Here is a 24,978-nt window from a genome sequence, read left to right on the forward strand (position 1 = left end):
CAGAGCACTGTGAGTGTAGTGTGTGCACGAGCATCGAGCTGCATCTCAACACGTCCAATTACATTCCCTTTTAAGGGGCTACATGGGGAAGCCATTTATGGGGCAAAATGAAGATGGTCAGGTGACCACTTTGGCGTTAATCATTTGCTATCTTGTGACCTCACGTGCTCTCAGTACTTGCCGCGCTGCTGGAGGGTAGCATGGAAATATTCTATACAGATCCGAGCTAAGGAGGAAGAGCTAGGTTGCACATATAAGTAGCCTCGGGAGCTACTTTCAATGGGCGTTTTAATACGTTCAACACTACTATTTCAAACAACTAATTTGGGTATGATTAAGTTCCAATGTGTAACATGGTCTCTCCGAGGACCAGGACTTCACATCTTTTGGTAAGCCTTCCACAAGGAGGGCTTAAATAAACGATGCAATAATAAAGATAAGCAGATGCTCCCGGTATGTTATCCCGTCAGCCAGCGCTACTCGAGTCATGTCCCTACTTAGCATTGGTTTGGTGATCACAACCAAAAAAGTAGCAGCATGTTGTTACAATCAAAGTGAAATCGCCATAGCCATAAAACTAATATTTGCAGGAACTGAGGAATTAATTATTTAGTATGTGGCCGTGTTAATTTATAACTTTCGGATACGGCCATACTCGGTTGAATACACCCTCTCGTTCGATTCTGGGAAGTTAGTGAAGCAACTGCAGGCGGCGTGAAGACATCAGATCCATAGAAAGGGATGGTGACCGGCCTGGGAATTCCGGTGCCGTATCTGTTTGCAAGATGATTGGTATTTTCCTCATTTTTTTTGTGAGGATGTGACCCTTTCTTTTGGGTAACGTGACCACTAAAATTGGCCGCCCCATTTTTTTTAGTTCCAAATATTTTTCTGAATGGGCCGGCGTCAAACCTGAGAAGAGGTCGGTCAGTGTCAAGAGCACTGATGATGAGTAGTGTTGTTGGAGCAGTGAGCTGCTCGCCTAACACGTCATTTACATCCCTTTTAAAGTGGTAATTGGGAAAGCCACATTATGGGCAACTGTGAGATGGTTCAGGTGACTGCACATTGCGTTAAATTATTGCTGATTCTTGTGTCTGCTCCACTAGTGTCTCTTTTACTTGCGCTCTGGAGGGCTAGCCATTGGAAATATTCTACAGATTCCGAGCAAGGAATAAGAGCTAGGTTGAAATATAAGTAGGCTGGGACCACTCAATGGAGCAGTTTTAATACTTTCAACAGACTACTATATATAACAAATGTAAGTTTGAGGTTAAGTTTATGTTCCAACTCGTGTAACTGGTTTTTTCTCTACGGAGACCGACTTCACATCTCTTTGGTAAGCACTGTTCGGAGCACAAGGAGGTCGCTTATAAACGATGCAATAATAAAGATAAACAGTGCTCCCACGGTATTGTATCCCGACAGCAGCTCCGATCGCCTATGTCCTCTTAGCATGGTTTGTGTTAGATCACAACCAAAAAGTTGCCAGCAATGTGTTTACCAATCGAAAGTGCCTAATGTGGCTGCCAATAAAACGCAAGTATTTGCTAGGGAACTGTGGAATTAATTGTTTAAATGTAGTGGCGTAATTTCATAAATCTTTCGGATTCGGTCCATACTTCGGTTGCTAGATAGCACTCCCACTCTTATCGTTCTGAACTGGGAAGTAGTTAAAGCAACTGCAAGGCCGTGTTAGTACTTGCGAACTGGGTGAACGCTGGGAATTCCCAGGTGCCGTATCATCAGTGTGGATCAATGATCTAGATAGTTACATGCGCGCTATACATTTGAATCTCGAGAGTGGTGACCTTTTCGATGGGTCTCACGTGACCCCGATCTAAATGGACCCCCCCATTTCATCTGAATAGGCCGGCCCAAACTGGCAATGCAAGAGGTCATATGGACACCAGTATGTATATGTCAAGAGGCACTGAGATATGTGCAGTCTCGTGTGCAGCATCGAGCTGCACCTCCTCTTCTAACCAGTCAAATTAACATCCCTGTATGAGTCGTTGGCACTGAGAATGGGAATCACGCCCTCACTGTCTCGGGATCAACTGATGAGATGGCTTCCAGCGTTGATCCTTCTGATACTGGCGTCGTAAATCATGCTAATCTTGTGTACCTCACGGGTCCAGTTACTTGCCGCTCTGAGGTAGGTAGCAAGGATACATGTATTCGCTACAGATCCGCTAGAGCAAGGAACAGAGCTAGGGGCTCGATCATATAAGTAGGCCTGGGACCACTCGAATGGGTCAGTTTTAATTCTTTCAAAACATACTAGATAACAAATAATTTTTGGGGGATCGTAAGATTAAGTTTCCACCAAATGTGCTAACTGAGTTCTCTCCGGAGACCTCAGACTTCACATCCTTTTGGTAAGCACTTCCACAAGGAGGGCTTTAATAAGAAACGACCCGGCAATAATAAGATAAAACAGAGCTATCCGGTATGTATCTCCGACAGCCAGCTCCCGTGTCATGTCCTCTTAGGCATGGTTTTGTGATCAAACCAAAAAGTAGCCAGCAAATGTCGCGCTTTCCTATAATCTCAAAGATGCCTAGTAATCGCCAGCTTAAAATAACTAATTTTTGCAGGGACTGGAGCAATAATTATTAAAAAATGTTGTGGCCGTCTAATTTCCATTACGCGCTAGGGATACGGGCCCCTCTAACCTCGGTTGATCTTTCACCCATCTCGTTCGATTGGGAAGTTAAGCAACTGCAGGCACGGGTTAGTACTTGGGATGGGTGACCGCTTCGGGCGGGATCGTCCCGGTTGCCGTATCTTTTGAAATTGATTTGTTAAGTTTCCCTGCTTTGTTCGTTTGAGAGCGGTGACCCTTTTTTGGGTATCGTGACCCTTTAAATTGGCCCCCCCTTTCCATGAATGGCCGGCCAAACCAGTCGAGAAGAGGTCGGAAACAGTGTCAAGAGCACTGTGATGTAGTGTTGCACATAGCATCGGCTGCATCTCCAACTCACGTCCAATTACATCCCTTTTAAGGCTGGCTATTTGGGAAAGCCATTATGGGCATACATGAGCTGGATCAGGTGACTCACTTTGCGTTAATCATGCTATCTTCTGACCTCACGTGTTCATACTTGCCGCTCTTGAGGGTAGCAAGGGAGATATTTCTACTGATCGAGCAAGGAAGAGCTAGGTTTGGAATATAAGTAGGGCCTGGGACCACTCAATGGGCAGTTTTAATCTTTCAAACATACTATATAACAAATAATTGGTAAGATTAAGTTCCAAATTGTGGTAACTGGTTCCTCGGCGACGAGAGCGTTCCTACAGCTGTTTGGTAATGGGGCCTCGTGTCACAGGTGTGGCTCAATAAACGACTGCAATATAAAAAATGGGGTTTTTTTTTAAACAGAGCTCCCGGTATTGTATCACGACAGCCAGCTTGCCGAGTCAGTCCCTCGTGAAGCAATGGTTTTGTGATCACAACAAAAATGTACGCCAGCAATGTTGTTACCAATCAATGTGTCTAATCGCCAAGCCATGTAAAAACTACTATTGTGTGTGATAGACGAACTGGAGGAGTTAGTATTAGAATGTAAGTGGCCGTAATTTCATAACTTTCGCGGATACGGGCCATTACTCGGTGAATACACCCATCTCGGTCGTCTGGAGAAGTTTAAGCAACCTGCAGGACCGTGGTTTGAGTACTTGGGATGGGTGACCGTTACTGGGGAATTCCCGGTGCTCTCCGTAGTCCTTTTTGCAATTGAATTTGTTAATTTCCTCATTTGTTTATATAGAGAGGCGTGTACCTTTTTTGGCGCTAACGGTTCGCTCCCCTAGTGTATAAGCGGCCCCCCATTTCTTATGAAAGGGGCCTGGCCAATCCCTGAGATAGATGGTCCGGACCGTAGTCAATCGAGCCTGTGATTGTAGTGTGATGCAGGCATCGCGCACGGCATCATCCAACACGATCCAATTACATCATCCCTTTTAAGGTGGCGAATCGGGGGGAAGCATCATTATGGCAAATTAAGAGGGGGCCAGGTGACCCACTTCATGGCTCGCTCTAATCAATCTATGCTATCTCTTGTGACCGCCTCACGCTGTCTCACTTAACTTGCCGCTTCATGGAGGGTTCTAGCAAGGAAATATTTCTACAGAATCCGAGCAAGGAAAGAGCTAGGTCTTGACATTAAGTAGCCTGGGACCACCTTACAATGGCACAAAGAGTCTTACCTCTTCCCTTTTCGAGACGCACTCACTACTATAAACAAAGTTTATAGATTTGACCCCCGTCCCCCCCAAGATTAGCTCCAATGTGTAACTGGTCTCTTCCGGGAGACCAGATCCTTCCTACATCCTTTTGGCTAGCCACTTCACATACAGGAGGCTTCTAATAAACGAAGCAACTGCTGACTAAGATAATAAGAGCTCCCTGGTATGGTAGCCCCGACACCCCAGCCAAGCTCGTCGTTCATGTCCTCTTAGCATGGTTTTGTGAGTCTCAACCAAAAAGTAGCAGCAATGTTGTACAATCAAAGTGCTAATCGCAGCCAAAAACTAAATATTTGCAGGAACTGAGGAATTGATTATTAAAGGTACGTGGCCGTAATTTCATAACTTTCGGTGATACGGGCCATACTCGCGGTTGATACACCCCATACTCGTGTTTTCGTTCTGGAGTTAAGCACTGCAGGCCGGGTTAGTACTGGATGGGTGACGCTGGGTAATTCCCGGTGCGTTTCCTTTGCAAATGATGTGTTAAGTTCACTCATTTTTTTGAATGGGTGACCTTCTTTTGGGTATACGGTACCCCTGAAAAATGGCCCCCCCATTCAAATGAATGGCCGGCCAAACCTGAGAAAGAGGTCGGAACAGTGTTCAAGGGCACTGTGATGTAGTGTGGTGCAGCATCGGCTTGCTTCTCCAACACGTCCAATTTCAATCGCCTTTTTAAAGGTGGCTTAATGGGAAAGCCGTTATGGGCAACATGAGATGGTCAGGTGACCACTTTGCGTTAAATCAGGCTAGCTTGTGAGTCCGCACGTGTCTCATTACTTGCCCGCTCTGGAGGGTTTAGCAGGAAATATTCTACAGATCGAGAAGGAAAGAGCTAAGGTTGACATGATAAGTAGGCCTGGGACCTACTCCTATGGGCAGTTTTAGATTCTTTCAACACTACGGTTAGAACAAATAATGGCTTGAAGGTAAGTTTTAAAGTTCCAATGTGTTAACTGGTTCTTCCGGGAGAACCAGAGTCACATCTTTTGGTACAGCAGCCTATCCACTATGGAGGGCTTAAAAACGATGGCAATTAATAAAGGATAAACAGAGCTCCCGGTATTGTATTCCCGACAGCCAGCTCCGAGTCAATGGCCTCTTAGCATGGTGTTGTGATCACAACCGAAAAGTAGCCAGCTATGTTGATTACTATCAAGAGTTTGCTAATCGCCGAGCCTATAAAACTAATATTTGCAGGAACTGGGAATTAATTATTAAATGTTTGTGGCGCGTAATTTCACATTACTTTTCGGATTTACGGCACATATCCGTCGGTTGAATACACCCATCTCGTTTCGATCTTGCGAAGTTAAGCTACTGCAGGCCGGGTTAGTACTGGTAGGGTGACGCCTGGGATTCCCGGTGCCGTTCCTTTTGCAAATGATTTGTTAAATTTCATCGCATTTTTGAAGAGGGTGACCCTTATTTTGGGTAAACGTGACCGCCTAAAATGGCCCCCCGCCTTTCTTCTGAATGGCGCGGCCAAACCTGAGAGAGGTCGGAACTGTCAAAGTGCACTGTTGATTTACAGTGTGGTGCAGCATCGAGCTGGCTCTTCAAACAGACGTCCAATTACATCCTTTTAAGTGGTGGCTAATTGGGAAAGCTCTCGCCTTTATGGGGCAACGATGAGATGTCAGGTGACCGCCTTTGGCGTTAATTCATGCTAATCATTGTGACCTCCTGTGTCTCATTTCTTCCGCACTGGAGGGTAGCAAGGTATATTCTACAGATCCGAGCAAGGAAAGAGTAGGTTGACATATAAGTAGGCCTGGTGGGTACCACTCAATGGGCAGGTATTAATACTTTCAATACACTACTATATAACAAATTTAAGTTTGAGGTAAGATTAAGTCCATAATTGTGTATCACTGGTTCTCGCGGTGACCAGACATTCATCTTTGTGAAGCCTTCCCACAAGGAGGGCTCTGAATAAACGAGTGCCAATAATAAAGGATAAACAGAGCGCCCGGTATTGTATCCGACCAGCGCAGCTCGAGTCATGTCCTCTTAGCATGGTTTTGTGATCTCAACCAAAGACAAAAGTTAGCCAGCATATGTTGTTAACACAAAGTGCTAATCGTCCAGCTCATTAAACTAATATTTGCAGGGGAACTGAGAAATAATTATTAAATGTAGTGGCCGTTATTTCATAACTTTCGGATTCGGCCATTACTCGGTAGATCTACACCCCATGCTCGTACGATTGGGCGTATTAAGCTACTGCAGGCCGGGTTCAGTACTTGGGAGGGGTGCCGCGCCTGGGAATTCAGCCGGTGGCGTATCCTTTGCAATATGATTGTTAAGTTTTCCTGCGCATTGTTGTTGAGAGTGAGTGACCCTTTTTTTGGTAACGTGGGACCCCTAAAATGGCCCCCCCATTTCATCTGAATGCCGGCCAAAACCTGGAGAGGTCGGAACAGTGTCAAGAGCACTGTGATGTAGTGTGTGCAGCTTCGAGCTGCATCTGCCAACACGTTCCAATTACTTCCCTTTTAAGGTGGCTAATGGGAAAGGCCATTTTGGGCAACTATGAGATGGTTCAGTGACACTTTGGCGTTAATCATGCTATATTGTGACCCTCACGTGGTCTCATTACTTGCCGCTCTGGAGGGTATGCAAGGAAATATTCTAGCAGGTATCCGAGCAAGAAAGAGCTAGGTTGACATATACGAGTAGGCCTGGGACCATCATATGGGCAGTTTTAATACTTTCAACATACTATATAAACAAATAATTTGAGGTATAGATTAAGTTACAATGTGTAACTGGTTCTCTCCGGAGGACCAGACGTCACAACTTTTGGTAAGCCTTCCACAAGGAGGGCTCTAATATAACGATGCAATAATTAAAAGATAAAACAGGAGCTCCAGGGTATTGTATCCCGACAGCCAGCTCCTGGTCATGTTCCTCGTAGCATGTTTGTGTGATTCACAACCAAAAAGTAGCCAGCATGTTTTTACAATCAAGTGCTAATCGCCAGCCATAGAAAAACTAATACGTTGCGAGGAACTGAGGAATTAATTATTAAATGTTGTGGCCGTAATTTCATAACTTCGGATACGGCCATACTCGGTTGGTACACCCCATATCGTTCGATCAGGAGTTATGCAACTGCAGGCCGGGTAGTACTGGTGTGGGTGACCGCTGGAATTCCCTGGGTGCCGTAGCCCTTTTGCAAATGATTTGTTTTAATTTCCTCATTTTGTTGGAGAGGGTGACCCGTTTTTGGGTAACGTGTCCACCTATAAATGGCCCCCCCATTTCATCTTGAATGGCCGCCGAAACCTGAGAAGAGGTTCGGGAGTTCAGTGTAAGAGCACTGTGATGTAGTTTGTGTGCAGCATCGAGCTGCATCTCCAACAACGTCCAATTACATCCTTCTTAAGGTGGCTAATGGAAGAAGCCATTATGGGCAACATGGAGATGGTCAGGTGACCACTTTTGCGTTTTAAAATCAGCTATCTTGTGACGTCACGTGTCTCTTTACTTGGGCTCTGGGGGTAGAGCAAGGAAATATTCTACAGATCCGAGCAAGGAAAGAGGGAAAGAGCTAGGTTGACATATAAGTAGGCCTGGGACCATCATGGCAGTTTGAATACTTTCATACAATTCTAAGTTAACAAATAGAATTGGAGGTAAGATTAAGTTCCAATGTTGTAAACTGGTTCTCTCCGGAGACCTGACTGTCAGATTTTGGTTAAGCCTTCCACAAGGGAGGCTCTAATAAACGATTGCAAATAAGTAAAGATAACAGGCTCGGGGTATTGTATCCCGACAGGTCCAGCTCTCGAGTCATGTCCTCCTTAGCATTGTTTGTGATCACAAACCAAATAAGTAGCAGCCAATGTTGTTACAATGCTCAAAGTGCTATTCGCCAGCCTCTATAACTCAATTTTTGCAGGAACTGACGGAATTAATTATTTAATGTAGTGGCCGTAATTTCATAATACTCTTGTCGGAGATACGGCATTCTCGGTTTGAGTACACCCCATCTCGTTCGATCTGGGAAGTTAAGAACTGCAGGCGGGTTAGTACTTGGTGTCATGGGATGACCGCCTGGGAATTCACGCGTGTTGCCGTGATCCTTTTTGCAAATGATTTGTGAATTTCTCATTTTTGTTTTGAAGAGGGTGACCTTTTTTGGGTAAACGTGACCCTAAAATGGCACCCCATTTCATCTGAATGGCCGGCCAAACCTGAGAAGAGGTCCGGCGGAACAAGTGTCAAAGAAGGCACTGTGATGTAGTGTGTCTGCAGCATCGAGCTGCATCTCCAACCGTCCAATTACATCCCTTTTTAAGGTGGCTAATGGGAAAGCCATATGGGCAACATGAGATGGTCAGTCGTGATCCACTTTGGCGTTTATTAAATCATGCTATCTTGTGACCTCACGTGTCTCATGTACTTGCCGCTCTGGAGGGTAGCTAAGGATGTGTAAAGTATTCTAACAGATCCGAGCAAGGGAAAGAGCTAGGTTGAGACATATAAGTAGGCCTGGGGATCGCCACTCAATGGGCAGTTTTAATATTTCTGACACTACTATATAAACAAATATTTTGAGGTAAGATTTAGTTCCAGATGTGTAACTGGTGCTTCTCCGGTGACCAGGGACTTCACTTTGTTGTAAGCCTTTCCACGAGGAGGGCTCTATTAAACGATGCAATAATAAAGATAAATACAGGCTCTCCCGGTTTTTGTTTCCCGGACAGCCCAGCTCCGAGTCATGTCCTTCCTTAGCATGTTTTGTGATCACAACGCCAAGAGAAGTAGCCAGTCACAATTGTTGTTACAATCAAAGATGCTAATCGCTCGCCATAAAAATAATATTTGCGAGGAAAATCGAGGAAATTAATATTATCATAATGTAAGCTGGCCGGAATTTTATTAACTCTTTCGATACGGCAATAATCGTGTTGAATAAAACCCCATCTCGTTCGATCTGGGAAGTTAAGCAAACTGCAGGCCGGGTTAGTACTTGATGGGTGGACTAGCTGGGAGCATTCCCGGTGCCGTATCTCCTTGCTTTGCAACATGATTTGTTAATTTCCTCATTTTTGAGAGGGGACCCTTTTTTGGGTTAACGTGACCCCTAAATGGGGCCCCCCCATTTCATCAGAATGGCCCCGCCAAACCTGAGAAGAGGTCGGACAGTGTCAGAGCACTGTGATTAGTGTGTGCAGCACTCGAGCTGCATCTCAACCTCCAATTAAATCCCTTTTACGGTGGCTAATGGGGGAATGCCCAATTTATGGGCAAACATTTAGATGGTCAGGTGACCACTTTGGCGTTAAATATGCTAATCTTGTGACCTCACGTGTCTCATTCTTGGCCCGCTCTGAGGGTAGCAAGGAACTATGCTACTGATACTGAGCAAGGTCTAAAGAGCTAGGTTGACCTATAGTAGGCCTGGGACCACGCAATGGGCAGTTTTATTACTTTCATCACTATACTATAACAAATAATTTGTAGGTAAGATTAAGTTCCATGTGTAATGTTCTCTCCGGCTGCTCACCAGACCGCGCTCACATCTTTGGTAAGCTTCCAAAGGAGGGCTTCTAATAAACGACTGCAATTATAAAGATAAACAGAGCTACCGGTTTGGTATTGTCGACAGCCAGCTCCGAGGTTCATGTCCTCCATTAGCATGGTTTTGTGCTCAATACCATATAAGTAGCCAAGCATTGTTGTTCTCAATCAAAGTGCTAATCGCCAGCCATCTATCTCACTACTAATATTTGCAGGAACTGAGGATTTAATTATTAAATGTAGTAGGGCCCGTAATTTCATAACTTAGATAGGAATACGGCCATACTCGGTTGAAGACACCCAGTCTCGTTCAGATCTGGGAAGTTAAGCAATCTGCAGGCCGGGTCGAGTACTTGGATGGGTGACCGCCTCGGGAATTCCCGGTGCCGTATCCTTTTCGCAAATATGATTTGTTAATTTCCCATTTTTTGAGAGGGTGACCTTTTTTGGGTAAACGTGACCCCTAAAATGGCCCCCCCCATTTCATCTGATGGCCGGCCAAACCTGAGAAGTGGCGGATCACAGTGTCTAGAGCACGTGATGTAGTGTGTGCAGCTTCGAGTATGCAACTCTCAGACACGTCCAATTAGATCCCTTTTAGAGGTGGCTAATGGCGAAAGCCATCTATGGGCAAACATTGAGATGGTCAGGTGACACTTGTGGCGTTAAATCATGCTATCTTGTGAATCCTCACGTGTATCATTACTTGCCGCGCCTCGGAGGGTAGCAAGGAATTATTCTACAGTCCGAGCAAGGAAAAGGTGTCTAGGCTCTTGACATATACAGTAGGCCTGGGGACCACTCAATGGGCAGTTTTAATCACTTTTAACACTATCTATTACAAATAATTTGACGGTAAGATTAAGTTCGCAATGTGTAAAATGGTTTCTCCCGAGACCTGACCTTCACCATCTTTGGTGAAGCCTTCCAACAAGGAGGGCCGTCTGTAATAACAACGATTGCAATATAAAAGATAAACTCCAGAGCTCCCCGGTATTGATCGCGACATAGCCAGCTCGAGTCATGTCCTCTTAGCATGCGTTTTGTGATCACAACAAAAAAGTAGCCAGCAATGTTGTTACTCAATCAAAGTGCTAGATCGCTCAGCCATTCAGTACTAATATTTGCAGGAAACCTGAGGAATTAATTATTAAATGTGTTTGGCCGTAATTTTCATAACTTTCGGTACGGCCATACTCGGTTGAATACAATCCGCATCTCGTTCGATTGGGAAGTTAAGCAACTGCGAGGCCGGGTTAGTACTGTATGGGTGACCGCCCGTCTGGGAATTTACCCTGGGCTGCCGTATCTTTTGCAAAATGAGTTTGTGTTAATTTCCTGTCATTTTTTTTTGAGGGGACTCCTTTGTTGTGGTATGCGTGACCCTAAAATGGCCCCCCATTTCATCTGAATGGCCGGCAACCTGAGAAGAGTGTTTGCGGCTGTGTCAAGAGCGTGTTGTGATGTTTTTTGTGGTGTTGCAGCATCGCGAGCGTGTCTTGATCTCCGTAACAGTCCAATTACATCCGCCGTTTTAATGTGTTTGGGCTAAGGAATAGCCATTATGTGGCAACATGAGATGGTCGGTGACGACTTTGGCTGTTTAGAATAGCATGCTATCTTGTGACTCAGTGTGTCGTCAGTACTTGCCGCTCTGGAGTGGGAGCAAGGTAAATATTTCAGAGTCCGAGCAGTGGATAAGATGCTTAGGTAGACATTTTTTAAGTAGGCCTTTGGGACCACTCAATGGCGTTTTGAATACTTTCAAGTCATACTATATATACAAATAATGTTTTTTTTGATTGGTATGTGTGTTTAGAAGTTCCAATGTGTAGAACTGGTTCTCTCCGGAGACCAGATTCCACATTTTGGTTAAGCCTTCCACAAGGTGACGGGCTTCTAATAAACGATGCAATAATAAAGTTAAAACAGATGCTCCGGTCTTGTATCCCGACAGCCGCAGATCTCCGAGTCATGTCCTGTCCTTGGCTATGGTTTTGGATCACAACCCAAAAGAGTACAGCATTGTTGGTTACAATTCAAAGATGCTAATCGCCAGCCTAAAACGTAATTATTAGCAGGAACTGAGGAATTAAGTTATTTAGAAGAATGTAGTGGCCGTAATTTCGTACTTTCGGGTTGTACGCCATACTCGGTTGAATACACCCCCATCGCGTTCGATCTGGGAAGTTAAGCAAACTGCAGGTCCGGTTTAGTCTTTGATTGGTAGTGACCGCCTTGTCCTCGGAATTCCCGGTGCCGTATCCTTTTGCAAATGATTTGTAAATGTGTCCTCATTGTTTGTGAGAGGTCTGGTGACTGTGTTGTTTTGTGGAAACGTGACCCTAAAATGGCCCCCCCCATTTCGAGCTGGAATGTTTTGGCCGGCCAAACGGTGAGGAGAGGTTCGGAAAGTGATCAAGTGCACTGTTGAATGTAGTCGTGTGCAGCATCGAGCTGATCTCCAACACTCGTCCAATTACATCCTTTTACAGGTGGCTAATGGGAAAGCATTATGGCAACATGATTGATGGTCGAGGTGAGCCACTTTGGCGTTTAAATCATGCTATTGTTGTGACTCTGTCAACGTTGTCTCATTACTTGCCGCCTGGAGTGGTTAGCAAGGAAAATTCTACAGATCCGTAGCAAGGAGAAGTGTGTGTAGGTTTGACATATTATAGTAGCCTGTGGGACCATCTCATTGGGTGCTAGTGTTTTAATACTTTCATACACGACTTATATAAACAAATAAGTTGAATGGTGAGTTTAAGTTTCAATGTTGTAATGGTTCTCCCGGGACCAGACTTTCACATTATTTTGGAAGTCCTTCCACAAGGATGGGCTCTTAATAAAACGATTTGCAGTAATAAAGATAAGACAGATTGGCTCCACGGTCTTGTATCCGACAGCCAGCTCCGAGTCATTGTCCTTTCTTAGCATGGTTTTGTGATCACAACAAAAAATAGCCAGGCTATGTTTTGCAATCAAAGGTGGCTAATCGCCTTTGGCCATAAACTAATATTTTGCAGGAATGATGGAATTTAATTATTAAATGTATGTTGGCGCGCGTAGATTGTGTAACTTTCGGAGTGGGCCATAGCTCGTTGCATTCACCCCATCTCGTTCGATCTGGGAGTAGTTTGAAAGCGCGTGCAGGCCGGTTAGTACTTGGATGTTTGTTGACCGCCTGGGGAATTCCCGGTTTCCGTTTATCCTTTTGCAAATGATTTGTTAATTTCCTCTATTTTTGAGAGGGTGATCCCTTTTTTGGGTAATCGTGACCTCCTAAGTTAAAAATGGCCCCCCCATGTTTCATCTGATGGCCGGTCCGAGAAACCGCTGAGATAGAGGTCTGACAACGAGTGTCAAGATGCGTGACTGTTGTGTAGGTCGTGCGCTCGAGCTGCATCTCCAACACGTTCATTCATCCCTTTTAAGGTTGTGCTAATGGGAAAGCATGTTATGAGGCTAACATGAGATGGTGAGGTGACCACTTTGGCGTTAAATCATGCTATTCTAGGTGACCTTCACTGTGGTCTCTATTACTTGCCGCTCTGGAGGGTAGAAGGAAATATTCGACAGATACTGAGCAAGGAAAAGAAGCTAGGTTGACATTTATAAGTAGGCCTGGGACCACTCAGATGGGCAGTGAGTTTTAATACTTTGTCAACACTACTTTATATAACAAAGTATTTGAGGTAGATTTAAGTTTCCAATGTGGTATAACTGGTTGTCTCGTCCGGAGTGACCAGATATTGTAGCGTCTTCTTTTTGGTAAGCATTGCCACATGGAGGGCTTCTCAATAGATCGTATTTGGCAATGAATAAATTTAAACAGAGCTCTCCGGTTATTTGTATCCCAGACTGCCTGTCCGAGTCATGGCTTGGCGAGCATGGTTGTGTGAGCACAGAGACCAATATGTGGCCAGCTATGTTGTTAACTAGCAAACTGCTAATCGCCAGCCTTTAAACTGTATATATTTGCAGAACTGAGGATATTATTTATGAATGGTGGGCGGGACCGTAATTGCTGTCACGGGTGGTGACGGCCTGGGGGGGAGTTAGGGGGGGGGGGGCGGGGGGTGGCGGGGGGGGGGCGGGGGGGGGGGTTGGGGGGGGGGGGGGGGGGGGGGTGTGTTGTGGGGGCTGGGTGGGGGTGGTTTGTCCATTTTTTGTTTTTTTTCCATATCGGTTGAATACACCCATTCTCGTTCGATTGGGAAGTTAAGCAACTGCTGGAGGGTTAGTACTTGGATGGGTGACGCCTGGGAATTCCCGGTGCCGTATCCTTTGCAAATGATTGTTAATTTTCCTCATTTTTTAGAGGGTGACCCTTTTTTGGGTAACGGACCCCTAAAATGGCCCCCCCCAATTTCATCTGAATGGCCGGCCAAACCTGAGAGAGACGGTCGGAACAGTGTTCAAGAGCACTGTGATGGTAGTGTGTGCCAGCATCGAGCTTGCATCTCCAACCACGTCCAATTACCATCCCTTTTAAGGTGGGCTAATGGGAAAGACTATTTATGGCAAACATGAGATGGTTCGGTGACCACTTTGGCGTTAAATCATGCTATCTTGTGACCTCAGTGTCTCATTACTTGCGCTCTGGAGGGTAGCAAGAAATATTCTTCAGATCGAGGCAAGGAAAGAGCTAGGTTTGACATATAAGTAGGCCGGGACCATCAATGGCAGTTTTAATACTTTCAACACTACATATAAACAAATATTTGAGGTTGTAAGATAAGTTCCAATGTGTAACTGGGTTCTCTACGGCTACCAGACTTCACATCTTTTGGTAAGCCTTCCACAAGGAAGGCTCTAATAGATGAACGATGCGGTATTAATAAAGATAACAGAGCTCCCGGTGATGTGTGATATCCCCGATACAGCCAGATCCGAGTCATGTCCTTTCTTTGTGCATGGTTTTGTGTTCACAAGTGCCTAAAAATGTATGAGCAAGGTTGTTGACATATGTCGAGAAGTGCTAAATCTGCGCTGCCATAAGAAACTATGATTTGCAGAAGGATAGTGTTGGGAATTAATTATTGTAAATTGTAGTGTGCCGTAATTTCGTATTAACTTTCGGATGTTGGGCATTGAGTCGTTTGTTAATTACACTCCCAAATATCGCGGTTCGCGCTGATCTGGGAAGTAAGCTGAACTGCAGGCACCGGGTTAGTACTTTGGATGGGGTGGTCGCCTTGTGGGATTGTTGTTCCCTGTGTGCCGTATCCTTTTTGCAAATGATTTGTTAAAATTTCCTTCATTTTTTGAGAGGGTGATCCTTTTTTGGGTAACGTGACCCCTTAAATTGGCCCCCCATTTCATCTGAATGGCCGGCGCCAAACCTGAGAAGAGGGTCGGAAACGTGTCAATTGCACTGGAGTATGTGTGCATGTCAATATTTTTTTTGTCGAGCTGTGCATCTCCAAACACGTCCAGAGAGTCATCCTGTTTTATGGTGGCTAATGGGGAAAGCCATTTATGGGCAAGTAGTTGAGATGGTAAGGTGGTCACTTTGGCGCTATATCTTGCTTATCTTGTGACCTCACGTGTGTCTCATTACTTGCCGCTCTGGAGGGTGTTGTGCAAGGAAAATATTTGTACTGATCCGAGCAAGGAATAGAGCTAGGTTGACATATTAAAGTAGGCCTGGGACCACTCATTCATGGGCCAGTGTTTAGATACTTTACAACAGTCTATATATATATGAAATAATTTGATTGGTATGAGTTGTTAATGTTTCCAATGTGATACTGTGTTTCATCTCCGGAGGACCAGACTTCACATCTTTTGGTAATGCTTCCACTAAGTGAGGGCTCTTTAAAAACGCTCTTGATATTGGCATGTGTAATAAAAGATGTAGTAACAGAGCTTCCGGTATTTGTGTATCCTGACAGCCAGCTCTTGAGTATGTGTTGTTTTTTTTTTTCTGTAGCATGGTGTTTTGTGAATTGCACAACCATATAAAGTAGCCAGCAATGTTGTTACAATCAAAGTGACTGAATCGCCGGTGCCATATGTAAAACTATTATTTGCAGGAGTATGGAGGATAATTAATTATTAATGTTGTGGCCGTTAATTTCAAAACTTTCGGTTACGGGCCATATCGGTTGAATTACACCCCATCTCGTTCGGTTCTGGGAGTTAAGCAACTGCAGGCTCGGTTAGTACTTGGATGGGGGACCGCCTAGGGATTCCCGGTGCTGTATCCTTTTGCAATTGATTGGTTTTAATTTCTTCATTTTTTGTGATGATGTTGTGTGTGTGCCCTTTTTTTTGGGTAACGTGTACCCCTAATAATGGTCCCCTCTCCCTCTTTCATTTGTGAATTGGCTTGGCCAAACCTGTAGAGATGGTCGGACAGTGTCAAGAGCACGTTGTGTTGTGATGTAGTGTGTTGCTGCGGCATCGAGACTGCATCTTCCAACACGTCCAATTTACATCCTCCTTTTAAGGTGTGTAATGGGAGAAAGCCTTTATGTGGCACATGATTGGTTCATGTGTTGACATTTTGTGGCTGTTAAATTAATGCTATCTTGTGATACTTCTGTCGGGTGCTCTATTATTGCCGCTTCGGGAGTGGTAGAGGAAATATTCTACGCTTGGTGTGCAAGGTGTAAGTGCTAGTGTTGACATATAAGTAGGCCTTGGGATACCACTTCATTTATGGCGGCAGTTTTAATACTTTCAACATCTGGTATGTACGCAAATAATTTGAGGTAAGTTAAGGTGTCGCAATGTGTAAAATGGTCTGCTCGGGACCAGACTTCACGAATCTTTTGTAAGCCTTCCACAAGGTGGGCTCTAATAAAACGATGGCAATAATAAAGATTAAAACTGAGCTCCCGGTTATTGTATCCCGTCAGGCCAGGTCGAGTTTCATGTCCCTTATTAGCATGTTTTGTGATCACAACCAAATAAGTAGCCAGCAATGTTGTTACAATCAAAGTGTGTATTCGCCAGCCTTAAACTAATATTTGCAGGAAACTGAGGAATTAATTATTAAATGTAGTGGCGCCGTTTAATTTCATAAAACTTCGGTGTGTGTGGCCATACTCGGGTTGAATACACCCCATCTCGTTCGATTGGAAGTTTAAGCAACTGCACGGCCGTGGTGTTAGTACTGGATGTGCGTGACCGACCTGGGAATTCCCAGGTGCCGTATCCTTTTGAACTATGATTTGTTTAATTTCTCATTTTTTGTGAGGGTGACCCTTTTTGGGTAACGTGACCCTAAAATGGCCCCCCTTTTCATCTGAATGGCCGGCCAAAACTGAGTAAGAGGTCGGGCAACAGTGTCAACGAGCACTAGTGATGTAGTGTTGCAGCTCGAGCTTGATCTCCAACTCGTCCAAATTTTACATCCCTTTGTGTGTAATGGTGTGCTATAGTGGTGTGTAGCCATTGTTGGGCAATGCATTGGAGATGGTCCATTCTTTGGTGACCACTTTGGCTGTTAATGTCATTGCTATGTCGTGTGACCTCACGTTTTGTGTTCATGTGTACTTGCCGCTCTGGAGGGTAGCAAGTGAAATATTATACAGATCGAGCAAAGTTGGAAGGAGCTATGGTTTTGACATAGTAAGTAGGCCTGGGATCCACTCATTATGGGCAGTTTAATAGAAGTGTTTCAACACTACTATATAATAAATAATTTGATGGTTAAGATTAGTTCCAATGTTGTAATCTGGTTGTACCCTCTCCGGAGACCAGACTTTCGCAACATCTTTGTGTTGGTAGCCTTCCACAAGGAGGGCTCTAATGTAAAAACGATTGTGCAATAATAGTAAGATAAACAGTGCTCCGGTATGGTATCCGATCTGAGCAGTTCCGATGTCATGTCCTTTCTTTCGCATGTGCGTGCGCGTGTGATCGTCACAACCAAAATAGTGTGTGTCCGCGGCAGTGTGGTTATGTGAATCAAGTGTAATCGCCAGCCATTAAATACTAATATTTGCTTGGAATGAGAATTAATTTATTAATTGTAGTGGCCGTATTTCATAAACTTTCGGATACGGCATACTTCGGTGGAATACACCCCATCTCGTTCGATCTGGGAAGTTTAGCAACTGCAGGCCGGGTAAGTATTGGATGGGTGACGCCCTGGGAATTCCTCGGTGTGCCGTTCCGTATCCTTTTTGCGCAAATGATTTGTAAATTTCCTCATTTTTTGAGAGGGTGACCCGTTTGTTTTGGGTAAAGTGCGTGACCCCTATAGGAAGGGCCCCCTCAGTGGTGTCTATCTGATTTGTTGGCGTCCGGGTCAAAACGTGAGTAAGAGGTCTGGAGTACAGTGTCAATTGGCATCTTTTCTGTGTGATGAGTGTGTGCTGCATCGACGAAGTGTTGCAGCTGCCAATCACGTCCAATTACAATCCCTCTGTGAAGGTTGGCTAAGTGGGGAAGCATTTATGGCAAATGCGATGGTCAGGTGATCCACTTTGGCGTTAAATCAGGCTATTCATTGGACCTCACGTGTTCATTACTTGCCGCTCTGGAGGGTTAGGCAGAAGGAAATATTCTACAGATTCGGAGGCAAGGAAGAGTAGGTTTGTGTCATATGTAAGTAGCCTGGTGACCATCAGTAATGTGGCTTGTTGTAATACTTTTCAACACTACTATTAACAATAATGTTTTGAGGTAAGATTAAGTTCCAATGTGTAATTGGTTCTTCCGGAGACCGTAGACTTTCACATCTTTTGGTAAGCCTTCCACAAGGAGGGCTGCTGATAAACGATGCAATTATTAAATGATAAACAGAGCTCCCGGTATTGTATCCCGACTAGCCAGCTCGAGTCATGTTCTCTTAGCATGGTTTTTGTGATCACAACCAAAAAAGGTAGCCAGCGCAATGTGTTATACAATCCAAAAGTGCTATATCGCCAGATAAACTAATATTTGGCAGGAACTGAGGAATTAATTATTATATGGTAGTGGCTGTAATTTTCTTAACTTTCGGATTACGGCCATACTCGGTTGAATACCCCCCCATCTCGTGTGCGTATTGGGAGTTGAAGCGCAACTGCAGCGGGGTTAGAGTACTAGGATGGGTGACCTGCTGGGAATTCCGGTGCCGTATCCTTTTGTATATTGATTGTTTAATTTCCTCAGTTTTTTTGAGAGGTTATGACCCTGTTTTTGTTGTAACGTGACCCCTAATATGGCCCCCCATTTCATCTGTAAAGTGGCCGGCCAAAACCTGTGTAGAAAGAGGTCGGTACTACAGTGTCAGAGCACTTTGGTTGTGATGTAGTGTGTGCAGTCATCAGAGCTGTCCATCTCCATCACGTCCAATTACATCCCTTTTAAGGTGGCTAATGGGTAAGCCTTATGGGCAACTTGAGATGGTGCATTGGTGTCTCACTTTTGTGTCGTGTGAAATCATGCTATTCTGTTGTGACCTCACGTTTTCATTATCGCTTTCCGTGCTCTGGAGGGTAGCAATGGTAATAATATTCTACAGATCCGAGCAAGAAGAGCTAGGTTGATTTATAAGTTTGGATGGGACCACATCTATGGGCAGTTTAAACTTTCAACATCTAACTATTTTAACAAATATTTTGAGTTTTTTTTTTTATTTTTTTTTATATTTTTTTTTTCTTCTTATTTTTTTTTTTTTTGGTAAGTTTGAAGTTTACCAATGTGTTGTAACTGGTTCTCTCCGGAGACCAGATCTTCTACATCTTTTGGTAAGACTTCCGACAAAATAGGGGGGGTGGGGGGGGGGAAGGGGGTGGGCTTCTAATATAACGATGCAATAATTAAAGTTAAACAGAGCTCACTGGTATTGTTTATCCCGACATGTACAGCTCCGTTGTCATGTCTCTTTTAGCATTGGTTTTGTTGATCACAACCAAAAAGTAGCCAGCTATGTTGTTTACAATGTGTGCAAAGTGCTTCATCGCCGCTCATTAAACGTTATTATTTTGCAGGAACTGTGATATTAATTATTAAATGTAGTGGCCGTAATTTCCATAATTCGGAGGATACGGCCATTACTCGGTTGAATACACCCCATTCTCGTTCGATATGGAAGTTAAGCAACTGCATGGCCGGGTGGTTGTACTTGGAATGGGTGACCGCCTGGGAATTCCGGTGCCGTCTTTTGCAAATGATTTGTTTTTTTCCTCATTTTTGAGATGGTGTGACCTCTTTTTTGGGTATACGTGACCCCTAATGGCCCCCCATTTCATCTGAATGGCCGGCCAAACCTGAGAGAGGTCGGAACAGTGTCAAGAGCACTGGACTTTGTAGTGTGTGCAGCATCGAGCTGCTCTCCAACTCGTCCAATTACATCCTCTTTTAAGGTGGCTAATGGAAAGCCATTTGTGGGTGAACATTTGTGAGATTGGGTTTCATGGTGTGACTCACTTGGCGTTGTAATTTCATAGCTATCTTGTGTGTGAGCCTTGCAGTGTTCTTTTACTTGCCGCTCTGGAGGTAGCAAGGAAATTTTCATGTGTAGTTCCGTTTGCATGGAGAAAGAGCTAATTTTAATTGACAATATAAGTAGGCTGGGACCACTCAATGGGCAGTTTTAATACTTTCAAACATACGATTATAAACCAAATAATTTGAGGTAAGATTGAAGTTCCTTGTGTGTAACTTGTGTTCGCTTGTCCGGAGACTAGACTTCACATCTTTTGGGTAAAGCCTTTCCACAAGGAGGGCATGTCTAATAAACGATGCAATAATAACGTTAAAAACAGAGCTGACGGTATATTGATCCCGACAGCCAGCTGTCCGAGTCTGATGTCCTTTAGCATGGTTTTGTGATCAGCAACCATAAAATTTAGCCAGCAATGTTGTTACTGTATCAAAGTGCTAATCGCAGCCATAAACTATTTTTGTCAGGAACTGAGGAATTAATTATTTAATTGTTGTGGCCGTAATTTCTAACTTTCGGAACTGGCCAATACTCTGGTTGATATAATCCCCATCTCGTGTCGCGATCTGGGAAGTTGTAAGCAATGTGCAGGCCGGGTTTAGTACTTGGATGGGTGTCCGCACTCTGGATTCCCGGTGCTGTGTATCCTTTTTGCTATTATGATGTGTGTGTTGTAATTTCCTCACTTGTTTGACGAGGTGTTGTACCTTTTTTGGGTTGTCACGTGACCCCGTAACAATTGTGCCCCCTATCCTTTTCATCTTGAATGGCCGGCCAAACCTGGTGGTAGAGGTCGGTTATCGTAGTGTCACAGTAGCGTACGTGGTGATTTGGGTGTGTGAGCAGCGTGCTGGCAGCTCCTACTCGGTCATTTGTGATTTCGCGTCATTTGGTGGGGGCTTTGGGGGGTTTATCTAGGCCCTCTGGGCTCCCGGTCTGGACAGTTCTTGTTGCGGTCTTTCTTTTCCTATTTTCATCCCGCTCCAGTTCTCATACGTAATTATGGGCAACAATGAGATGGTCTGGTGCCCTACGTTGGCGTTATAAATCCATGCTAATCTTGTGACTCCTCACGTGTCTCATTTACTTGCCGCTCTGGATGGGTAGCAAGGAACTATTTACAGTATATCGAGCATAGGAAAGAGCTAGGTTGTCAGTATAACGTGGCCTTGGGACCACTCAATGGAGCCTGTTGTTTTAATCCTTTCACACTACTAGATAACAAATGTGTATTTGATTCGTATAGTTATCGCTAAGTTCCAATGTGTAACTGGTTCTCTCCGGAGACTGACTTCAATCTTTTTGGTAAGCTTCTCACAAGGAGGGCTATAATAAACGGGATGGCAATAATAAGATAATCAGTGCTCCCTGGGTTATCTGTATCCCGACAGCCAGCTCCGGTGTCATGGTCCTCTTAGCATGGTTTTTGTGGAATCACAGATAAAGGTATGCCAGCAATGTTGTTCAGATTCAAAGTGCTAATCGCCAGCATAAAAACTAATATTTGCAGGAAAGTGAGGAAGTATATTATTAAATGTAGTGGCCGTAATTTCATATCTTTCGGATACGGCCATCTCGGTTGAATACACCCCATCTCGTTCGAATGCTGGGAAGTTGTTTAAGGCAAGTGAGGGCGGCGTTAGGACTTGGGATGGGTGACCGCCTGGAATTCCCGGTGCCGTATCCTTTTGCAAATGATTTGTTATTTCCTCATTTTTTTGAGGTGGTGACCCTTTTTTGGGTAACGTGACCCCCTAAATGCCCCCCATTTCCTCTGAATGGCCGGGCCAAACCTGAGAAGAGGTCGGAACTGTGTCAAGAGCACTGTGATGATTGGTGTGTGCTTGCATCGAGCTGCGTCTCCAACACGTCCACTTAATCCTTTTCGAGGTGGCTAAATGGGAAAGCCATTATGGGCAACATGAGAATGGTCAGGTGACCACTTGGCGTTTATTCATGCAATCTTGTGACATATGCTCAGTGTCTCATTACTTGCGCTCGGAGGGTAGCAAGGAAAATATTCTTCAGATCGAGATGGAAAGGCTTGGTTGACATATAAGTAGTCCTGGGGAGCAGAGTCAGTGGGCAGTGTTAATCTTTCAAACATACTATATAAACAAATTAATTTGAGGTAAGATTAAGTTCAATGTGACCTGGTTCTCATCCGGAGACTGACGTTCACATCTTTTGGTTTAAGCTTCCACAAGGAGAGCTCTAAATTAAACGAGCAATAATTATGATAAACAGAGCTCCCGCGGTATTGTATCCCGACAGCCAGCTCCGGTCATGTCCTCTTAGCATGGTTTTGTGATCTCAACAAAATGTAGCCAGCAATGTTGTTACAATCTTCGCAAAGTGCTATCGGCCAGCCATAAAACCTAATATTTGAGGATTGAGGAATTAAAATTAAATATTAAAATGTAGTGGGGCTCCGTAATTTCATACTTTCGGTACCGCCATACCTCGGTGTATACACTTCCCGATGTCGTCGCCGATCTGGGAAGTATGCAACTGCAGGCCGGGTTAGTACTTGGTGGGTGACCCGCCTGGGAAGTTCCCGCGGTGCCGTAGTCCGTTGTCGCAAATGATTGTTACGTTTCCTATTTTTATGTGGAGGGTGACCTTTTTTGGGTAACGTGACCTCTAAAAGTGGCCCCCCCCATTTCATCTGAAGATGGTCTGGGCCAAATCTGAGAAGAGAAGGTCGGAAACAGTGTCAAAGAGGCATGTGATGTAGTGGTGTTGCAGCATCGCATGCTGCAGACTCTCCAACACGTCCAATTACATCCCTTTTATGGTTGGTAATGGGGAAAGTCATTATGGGGCAACTTGGAGATGGTCAGGTGACCACTTTGGGGCGTAAATCATGCTATTAGTGACCTCACGTGTCTATTACTTGCCGCTCTGGAGGGTAGCACAGGAAATATTCTACGATCCGAGCAAGGAAAGAGCTTAGTTGAACATAGTAAGTAGGCGCTGGGACACTCAATGGAGCAGTTGTAATTACTTTACAACACTACTTTATAACAAATAATTTGAAGGTAAGTTTAAGTTCAAATGCGTGTGAAATGGTTCTCTCGGAGCCAGACTTCACATCTTTTGGTGAAGCCTTCCACTAGGGAGGGGCTCTAAATTAACGAGTATGACAATAATAAAAGATAAACTGAGGCTCCCGGTAGTTGTATCCTCGACAGTCCAGCTCCGAGTATGTCCTACTAGCTATTGGGTTCGTTGTGAGTGTCACAACCCTCAAAAAGTAGCGAGCATGTTGTTTACATCAAGTGCTAAGTCGCCAGCCATAAAACTAAGTTTGCGGGATAATGAGGAATTAATTATTAAATGTAGTGGCCCCGTAATTTCATAAATTCGGAGTACGGCCGATACTCGGTGAATACACCCATCTCGTTCGATCTGGAGGTTAAGCAACTTGCAGGCCGGTTAGTTCTTGGGTTGGGTGACCGCCTGGGAATTCCCGGGTGCCGTATTCCTTTTGCAAATATGGTTTGTTAATTTTCCTCATTGTATGAGAGGGTGACCCTTTTTTGGGGTAACGTGCTCCCTAAAATGGCCCCCCATTCATCTGAATGGCGGCAAACCTGAGAAGAGGTCGATCAGTGTCAAGTGCAGCTGTGATGTGAGTGTGTGACACATCGAGCTGCATCTCCAAACACGTCCAATTTACATCCTTTAAGCGCTGGCTATATGGGTAGCATTATGATGGCAAAAAGGAGATGGTCATGTAGACCACTTGGCGTTATAGATATAAATCATGCTATCTTGTAGACCTTCACGTGTTCATTTTTGCCGCTCTGGAGGGTAGCAAGGAAATATTCTACAGTATCCGAGCAGGGGAAAGAGCTGGGTTGCAAATATAAGTAGGCATGGGACCACTCAATGGGCAGTTTTAATACTTTCAACACTACTTATATAAACAAGGATTTGAGTAAGATATAAGTTCCAATGTGTAACTGAGTTCTCTCCGGGACCGAGACTTCCACATCTTTTGGTAGTGCCTGTTGCACAAGGTTGGGCTTCTAATATAAACGATGCCAATAATAAAGATAATCAGAGCTCCCGGAGTATTGTATCCCTGACTGCCAGTCCGAGTCCTGTCCTCTTTGCATGGTTTTGTGATCACCTACCATAAAAAAGTTAGCCAGCTTATGTTGTTACAATCCAAAGGGCTAATCGCCAGACATAAAACGAAAGGTTTGGCAAGGAACTGGGGAATTAATTATTAAATGTAGGGGCTCGTAAGTGTCAGAACTTTCGGGATATCGGCCTATTGCTCGGTTGGAATACACCCCAGCTCAGTCGTTCTGGGAAGTTATGAGCAACTGCAGCCGGGTTAGTACTTGATGGGTGACCGCCTGGAATTCCCCGGTGCCGTTATCTTAGCAAATGATTTAGTTTTATTTCCTCATGTGTTGTGGGAGGGGGTACCCTTTTGGGGTATCGTGTACTCACCTATAATGGGCCCCCCTTTTTATGTAATGGCACGGCCTATCAATGAGAAGAGGGTTCGGAGACCGTGTCAAGCACTGTGATGTAGGTTGTGCAGCGTCGAGCTGCGCATATCCAAACACGTTTTCTCCAACTTAAATCCCTTTTAAAGGGTGGCTAATGGGAAAGCCATTATGGGCAAATGAGATGGTCGTGAGCTTTGGCGTTAAATCATGCTATCCTTGGACCTCACGTGTGGTCGCATTACTTGTCGCTCTGGAGGGTAGAAGAACATATTCTACAGATCCGGCAAGGGAAAGGAGCTAGGTTGACATTATAAGTAGGTCCTAGGGGACCAC

General features: G+C 44.6%; 1 protein-coding gene and 1 pseudogene across 1 annotated transcript in view; both read left to right on the forward strand.

The window, feature by feature from the left end:
- Positions 1-24,978, forward strand: part of LOC134824674 (Bardet-Biedl syndrome 7 protein homolog) — a 638,888-nt gene that overhangs the window by 49,185 nt on the left and 564,725 nt on the right. The gene's annotated exons all lie outside the window — the stretch shown is intronic.
- LOC134825616 (5S ribosomal RNA) lies at positions 10,059-10,181 on the forward strand (annotated as a pseudogene).

This window comes from Bolinopsis microptera, chromosome 13 (genome assembly GCF_026151205.1).
Source record: "Bolinopsis microptera isolate Bmic1 chromosome 13, MBARI_Bmic_1.0, whole genome shotgun sequence".
NCBI lineage: Eukaryota > Metazoa > Ctenophora > Tentaculata > Lobata > Bolinopsidae > Bolinopsis > Bolinopsis microptera.